Consider the following 9066-nt stretch of genomic DNA (forward strand, 5'->3'; position numbering starts at 1 on the left):
CATGTAATTAGTTGCAAATATTTTTTAAAGACATGTTGGTGGAACTAAATAAATAACTGATTGGAACTTAGTGCAAAAAAGTACTCAGGAAAAGATTTGTTTCACTCCACAGAAACATAGCTGAAATTTTTATTGTCCAATATTAATTGGAGAATAAAAAGAAGAAATGTCTAATAAGATGCTAATATCTTTTGAGACCGAGCCAGTGAAACCAAATTAAAAACTTGATTTAAGTTTAATGTCAAAAATTATTCATGGAATGATGGTTTCATTCTACAAAAACGTAAGTGAGATTTTTATTGCCCAATAATAATTATAGAACAAAAAGAAGAAACATCTAATAAGTTGCAAATACCTTTGAAGACAATCTGTTAGAACCAAATATAAACCTGATTTAAACTCAGTGCAAAAAAGTACTAAGGTAAAGATTTGTCTCATTCCACAGTTACACAGCTGACATTTTGATTGCCCAATTATAATTGGACAATCAAACTAAGAAACACGTAATAAGCGCTAGCTTGCTCGTTTTGCCAGATGATAATAAAAAGTGAAATACCGATAGTACAAATAAAATTCCTATTCATAACTCCTGCCCATAAATCAGGTGCATCATCGAATTGAAATGAAAAGGAGCGACAGCAGAGAGACAGCTTGAGAAAGAATCATAATCGAGGGATCGATAATGACCGTAAAAAGATTCAGTCAAGATCCTTCCCTGCGATATATCAAACTCCTGTCATAAATAATCCCTCGCATGTGTGACGTTTTGTGGCGCGACGAGTGTCTCGAGGAACTAACATAAACCTTAACCGTTCCCTTCCGTTATTATTAGGAATTAGGGGGTGGAGAGTGGAATTCACTTCAGGGCATGCAGGGGCTGCTGAGACGCTTCAGGGGCACCCTCGTGCATGGTCGTGTGTCAGACAATGAGCCGACCCGTGTTAGTTCTTTCGGTCCAAATCCAAAACCAAACGAAATATCCTTCGACCGCTTTTTATTTCCCACGACTCCTCCTACGACCGTTACAGGTTTCTTTTCAATCCAAGCAACATTATGTGTAAGGGCCCGGTTTCCGCACGCTGTCTTAAAAAAATGAAGGGCGAAAAAAAAACGAGAGGGAGAAATAAATACATGCATTGGTAACTGGAGGGAAAGGGAATTTGAAGAGAGAGTCGCCATTGTGAGCAAACACGTATTTCATAACGAGCGCCTCGAGGAATAATTAATTTGTATCGATTTTCACATTCTCAATTTTCTCTCTTTTTTTGCGTGTGATAGAATGAGGGATTTGGTAGCAATTTTTTTCTTTTCTGGTACTTCCTATTAGTTTTGCAATCTTAGGTAATTTCTTGATTGGGTTCTTACTCTTTTTCAAACAACTATCGTTATTATTTATATTATCTTCTTTTTTGTGTAAATAAACCTTTAAATGTGCGGCTCAACACCTTCGGAACTTCGAATAAATACTGTTCCGCTACCGTCTGCTAATTCTTCTCCAACTCCTCTTATTTTATTCTTTGAACCTGCACTTTTTGCACTGGCACCATTACTACTCTCTCTGTTATTTCCTCGAGTTAAACACCCGTGCCTTCTCGATCTAGACCTTACTTCTCTTTAAATTTACATTTATCTAATTATCTTTATCCTTAAATTAATAAATGGATGTGCTGTTTTCTTTTTAGTTAAATATGCATGCAGCAAAAGTTCACATCCATCCCTTAATTACATTCGACCACATTTCCAGTATTTAAAAAAAGCCACTTGCTCACAGTTGGCCATCTCCAAAATTTATTGATATTTCATCCTATTTCCAGAATTAAAAATAAAATCATACCCTCACTCAGTGACATCTATCTCTCAAATATATTTGACATTTCTTTCAGGCTTTAAAGGAGCCATCAGTTTACAGTTGGCCAGATCTATCCCTTAGGCAAATTTAATCCTATTTTCAGTATTTGAACCAAATCCTAACCAACTCGGCAACATCTGCCTCTCAATTATGATTGATCCCATTTTCAGTATTTAAAAAAAAACACTTGTTTATAGTTAGTTACGCACATCTGCTTACTGAAAGTTATAAAGTTAAAGTTTTAAAGTTACTTAAATCTACTTTTCAATTAAATTCGATGCCATTCCCTGGATTTAGAAGAAAAACTGATCTACTCATAGTTGACTTCATCCATGTATCAATCATGTTCAATCCCATTTTCAGTAATTAAAAATAAAACATTTGTTCAATAGTGGGCTACATCTGCATCTAGGGTGACCGATTCGACGGACGATTTCAAATTCCCGGTCATTTCCCGCTTTTTGCTAGTCACATTTTTCAATTTTCCCGATCAAACAAAAGTAATATATTCATATTTGTCACAAAACGCAAAATTGCAAAATAAATAAATGTTTAAATAAATACTTACATTTTTCACAAAAAAATATCAACTTTTAACAAAATAGTTCAATTTTCAACCAAAATGATGAATCTTTAAATTAAAAAATTACTTTTTACTAAAAAAGACCAATTGTCGAACGAAACTTAAATAGTTAAAATTTAATTAAAAAATTTTATTTTATATTTATACATGTGAAATTTCAACCAAAACTATAGTATATTTAATTGGAATAAGTTGAATTTTCAGTTAAAATAATTACTATCAACAACAAAAACTAACTTTTAACAAAATAGTTACATTTTCAAAGAAAGTGATGAGATTTAAAGTAAAATTGTAAATCTTCAACAGGAATTGTTACATTTTAAACCAGAAAGATGAATTTTTAACTAAAATGAATCATTTACTACTAATTGAATTACTGAACGAAAAGATGAATTTTTAACCAAGAAGATTAACTTCTACCAAACAAGGTGAATTTTCGACTAAAAAAGATTATTTTCCAGCAAAAAAATTAATTTTCATCTAGTGTTATACAATATTTACATGGAATAATTATATATTTTCAGTTTAAAGAATAAAATAATGTTAAGTCAAAGAATAAACAAAGTTTTGTAGAAGAAGTTAAATATTTGGCAACAACCCATTGGGCACAAAATTTGGCGACGTCTTTACGACATCTTTACGACAACTTTACGACATCCTATGCCCATGTCGTTACAGTGTCTTGAAGATATCGTAAGGACATCGTCAGATCATACGACATAATTACGATATCATAAAGACGACTTAATGACATGGACATAGGATGTCGTAAAGTTGTCGTAGAGATGTCGTAAAGACGTCGCCAAATTTTCTGCCCACTGGGAAGATTTCTTTCTACTCAAAGAAAAAAGAAGTTTTCAATTAAATTGCTCATATTTAAACGATATAGACATAAAGTTTAAACCAAAATTATGAATCTTCAAACAAAAAATAATTTCTAGTAAAGGTCTTGAACTTTCAACCAACTAATTTTATTTCCAACCTAATCGATGAATTTTCAACTAAAATGTTAAATATTTAACTGGAATACTTGAATTTTGAACCAAAAAGAAGAATGTTTAAACAAGAGAATTAACTTACTAAGAAAAGGGTAATTTTCTATGGAAACCCCGATTTTTTTACAAGCAATATAAATTTTCAACGCAATAGTTGAATTTTCAATTAAAAAAGACGGATTTTTATCCAAATTGTTGAATTTTTGACTAGAAGAGACCAATTTTTATACATACAGATTAATTTTCTACAAAAGAAGGAGAATGTTTCACAAAGTAGATAAATTTTGAAACAAATAGTTCAATTTCTAGATAAAAAATATAAATTTTCCACCGAATAGTTAAATTTTCATTAGAAAAAGATACATTTTCAACCAAAAATAGAATAGTTGAATTTACTGATAAAAATCTAATTTTTAACAAACAAAAATGGACTTTCAGGAAAATAGTCAATTTTTTTACTCAAATAGTTGAATTTTTCTTTTCTTTTACATTGAATTTCAATAAAGTAGTTGCATTTTCAACTAGAGATGGATTTTTAATTAAAATGATAAATCTTTAACAGAAAAATTAATGTTCAAAAACAGAGTTGAACTTTTATCAAAATATAAATGAACTTTTAATCAAAAGAAAGATGAATTCGCAACGAACAATGAGAGTCAGCTAAAAAAATCTTACAGATCAAAAACATGGCGAAACATTTTCCTTACGACAGAAAATAATAAAAGTTCAATAATAAATTATGATTTAATTAAATTAAACTTAGATTATATGAAAAATTGGCTACTGTAGATAAAGTAGAAATCAATTTTCTAAAAAAAAAGCTACACGTTTTTTATGAATCACTTTTTGATAGAACACGTAGTTTTGGTTTTAATCATAAAAATGAAATTAAAAATAACAATTAGAAATTTGTCGGAAAATGAAAAAAGGTGTGAAAACAAATTGATAGAAAAGTTATTTACCCAAAAAATAAATACAAATTTGTGATAATTTATTACATTTTCGTCATTTATGATTGAGAACGTATTAGAATGGACCGAAAAATGTCTGAACCATTTGCCAATAGGACTCGTAACTTTGTTTTTATTTATCGTAAGTAATATTCAGAAAGTCGAAAATTGCAATATCACGTCAAAAGACGTGAGATACGTAAAATTCTTAAAGAAGACTTTTAGGATATTTTGCTTCATCCATAAAAAATAATATGAAAACCAAAATTCTATCCTTAATATAACAACGCGAGATAAAGAAAAATGTCTGAAAAAATTATTAAAGTTTTTTATTTATTTAAAGGTGTTTCAGAAAATATACATTCACAAATGTCTGTCAAAAAACAAGCGCGCAGCGCAAGAGTCACGATCCTAATGTGTACATACCTCAAAGCCTATATATTCAAAATATGAAGACACATTTAAATACTGCGTTGGAAAAGAGATCTTTTTGATAAAGTTTCATTAAAGCATTCCAAATGCAAAAGTCTTAAAAATTTGGGAAATGATAGCAAACATGCTAACGGACGTCCTTGAACACTATTTTTGTGGATTAATTCCAAAAAATTTTGATTTTGCGAAAAACATTTGTGTATATTTTGAGGTTATGTGTGCTACAATTCTCCCGAGAATTACTCCTAAACTACACAATATTTATGGCCGAAAACTTTGTTCTCACAAATAAACATAGTAACTAATGTCCCAGAACTAACCTTGTTTGTAGGCAATCGAAAAACTTTTTTTTTCATAAATAATTATTAATAAACTGAAATTTCCACTGGTAAAGGCTTGAAACTTTTTATTATCCAATAACCAGTCAAAAGAAAATCTTTTATAATTTATTTAGATATCTTTATCTGTGTATTTATAACTCGACTTGCTGCCTTATTTTCCCAACCTCTTAATTATTTTTCTCTTTTGCATGCTGCTTGAGTAGGAAAAATTTAAATATTCTCTAAATTTCTCGATACCTAAATAACCTTGATAAAAACCGAGACGGAATGCCGATAGCGCTATTAGAGTTGTCACAAACTGTATGATGTACATACCACATTGCAGGAATAGAGAATGAAGCCCATTAGGACAATCGATAAAGGCATTAACACCATCTGTCCTATTTGTTACTATCATTATCGGCACTGTCATTACCATCACGGAAGATCCATTATTGGCGAGAGTTCTCTTCATCGATACGTAATCATACATATCTGCATGTGTGCAAAATGCTTGTACAGTACCGTCAAAAACTATGAGGACACCTAAATGTAGCGATTAAAAATATTTACCCAATAACTTCACAAAGGTGATTAAATTCCTCATTAAATGATCCTTATTTTAATTATGCTTGATTAATAAATACTAGGCCATGCCACATAGCGGCCACATGGGGTAACTCATTACCCCACGCTGAAAAATCTAGTTGTACAAGACATATGGGCATCTTAAAACGTCTAACCGATTGCTGCATGTTTGTTGAAGAGTTCTTCAACATATCTAATTATTTTTATCAGTCAGTGTATAGATGGCGTTCTAAAAACTGGGCATATATGTGATCTGTGAGGTGCAACGGTGGCGGCCGCACTGGGGTAACTAGTTTCCCCACGCCGAGAAAACGAACGCTCAAAGCGCCGCCACGCGTTTTTTCGGCTTCCTATGTGATGGAGTTCCATCTCACTCTAGTATACTAATGGCAGATGTCGTTACTTGTAACAATTTCAAAAGTTTTAGACCTCTCACTTCACTTTTTCTGAGCCTGAGGTAACTAATCACCCCGTGACTAATTTTTTATATTCTCATCATTTATGATTGAGAAAGTATTACAATATTCGCAAATTTGACACCACAGTTTTTCAACGGAACTCCACGTTTCAAAACCCCCTTATTCCGAAAATCAAGGTTTTCCGCTGGTATATGTCTGTGCGTTCGTCCGTAAACACTATAACTCTCGAAAAAATGAAATAAAAATTCAAAAAGATAGAGAATTTTTGAAAATTTTTGGGACCATTTTTTTCTGAATTTGAAAATTCTATGTACGGATATTTATATTATTAAAAAAGACGAACAATTTTTCTAATTACTTTTTTCGATAAAAATAAAATCCTCAGATTTATAGCATTTAAATAATTTTTAAAATCAATAGAAAATTAAAATTTTAAGCCAAACAACGCTCGATATGAAAAAAAGCCAGACAAAGAGAAACATCGCTTTTTGAAAGCGCTACAAGATTAACATAACAAATTTTTGGATTTTCTCGGAAAATCTAAAATTCAAATTTTTATTGCCCAAGAAATAATTAAAAAAATGCAGGATACGAAAAAATACGAATTAAGAAAAATTGTGATCCCAAAAAATATCTGCAAATTCGTTAATAATCTCTTCTTGATAGGACGCGTACTTTTGGTTTTATTCATGAAAAATAACATTGAAAATAAAAAATGTTTGGAAAAACGATACAAGTTACGAAAAAAAATAAAATGACAATTATTGAACAAAAAATTGTTTACCTAGAAAAGAGCTAAAACTTTGTTATGAATCAATTTTTGATAGGACATGTAGTTTTGGTTTAAATTATAAAAGTGACATTAAAAATAAAAATTACAAAGAGGAAAAAGGACAAAAGGTACGAAAACGAATTGATAGACAAAAGTTGCTCGCCCAAAAAAGAGATACAAATTTGTTATAATTTATTACATACTCATCATTTATGATTGATAAAATATTAGAATTGTTCCAAATTTGACACCATAAAATTTAGATTTTGAACCAAACGACGCAAAATACGAAAAAAGTCTTAAATAGAAATTTTAGATTTTTAAAAATCCTACAGAATTCCAGTTGACCATTTTTTAATATGACTCGTAATTCTTTTATTATTTTTTGAATGTAGAATGCAGAAAATAAAACAATTATATTCCAGACTGCTAAACAAAAAAAATATGAATTTTAAACAAAAAGAATAATTTACTACCAAAAAATAGGAATTATCAAAAAGTCAACTTTTCAACTAAAAATAAGGTAACTTTTTTTGGTAATTTTTAAGAAAGTGGTTTTACTTTGAAACATATTCATTAAGTTTTTAACCAAAAAGATTAATTTTCTAACAAAAAGGACGAATTTGTAATAAAATTCAAAAATTTTGAACCAAACATTTGAATTTTTAAGAAAGAAATTATTTTTTTTCGAAGAAAGAAATTCAACTTTAAAACCCAGCTTGTAAGTTGTTAACCAACAAAATGAAATTGACCGTAAAAAAAGGAATTTTCAATAAAATTCAAGAATTCTAAACCAAATAATTAAATTTCGAACTGAGAAAGAATTTTAAACAAAAAGATTAATTTACTGCCACAAGAAACGAATTCTTCATAAAATTCAAGAATTCTTGAATTATCATAAAACAATCGAACGAGCTCTTGTCTAAATTTGAATTGACCACCATTATTTTTCGAGATTTTGCCAGGAGTTTAAGTTGAATTTAGAAAATTGGCAAAAATAAAAAATTATACCGCTTTTTTACTTATTAACTCAATTCTCTATTAACCAAAAATACAGCGAGACCCTTCAATAGCTCTCCCTTCTATAGCTTTTCCGAGAATTAACGCTGCGCCGCAGGTAGGTGTAACAAGAGTTGCTCGATGCGCGGGGCCTGCAGTGGTCACTCAAGCGAGCACTCAGCAGTGAACAAATAAAAGCGGAGCGGGCTATAAAAGGTTGGTCCCCACCCACCGTCAGCCCCGAAACCGGCGCTAAAAAAGAGTTTTAATGTACTTTAACCCATCAGCTGTAGTATTTTTTTTGTCGCGGATTTTCATTTCCTTTTCGATGTTTCAGTTATATTTCTTAAAGTAACTTAAGACAATTAGCTAATTTACTAATTTTACTAATTACCTAAATAACTAATAATTTAATTAAGTAATTAAAACTTAACTGATTTTTATTTTAGAGGAAATTAAATAAACTTTCCAACACTTTACAGAAAAATGATAGCCAACGGTTTTTATAGATTTCGGATTTTGTTATTTAAACTTTTATAGAAAAAAAAACAACAACTGTCAACAAAATGGTTGAATTTAAATCAATAAAATTGACTTTTAAACATAAAAATTTAATTTTTCACTAAATAGTTGAATTTTTTACCAAAAGATTAATTTTTAAACAAGAAGAATACTCCTTTACCAAAAAAATCTAATTTACAACAAAATAGTTGAATTTGTAACAAAATAAAATACTTTCTATAACCGAACGTGCAACAGTTACATTTCTAGTTAAAAATATTATTTACCAACAATGATTACACGAATTTTTATAAGAAAAAACTACATTTCTAACCAACGAAAATAATTTTCAACTAAAATATTGAATTTTCAACAAAATAAAACAAATTAATTTTGGATTAAATAATTGAGCTTTCAAATAGGATGGGTTTTAAAACATGAAAAATAATTTTCTACACACAAAAAAACGAATCAAGAATATTACATTTTCAACAACATGTTGAAATTAATAACCATGTTTACATATTAATTTATTAATCCAAATGAATCTTCAACTAAAAAATGCATATTTTTCCAAAAAGATGAATTTTATATTTAAAATTATAATTTATCAACAATAATGAAACAAGTTTTCATTCGAAAAAACTACATTCTTAAG

Source organism: Belonocnema kinseyi, chromosome 5, assembly GCF_010883055.1.
Source record: "Belonocnema kinseyi isolate 2016_QV_RU_SX_M_011 chromosome 5, B_treatae_v1, whole genome shotgun sequence".
Classification (NCBI taxonomy): Eukaryota; Metazoa; Arthropoda; class Insecta; order Hymenoptera; family Cynipidae; genus Belonocnema; species Belonocnema kinseyi.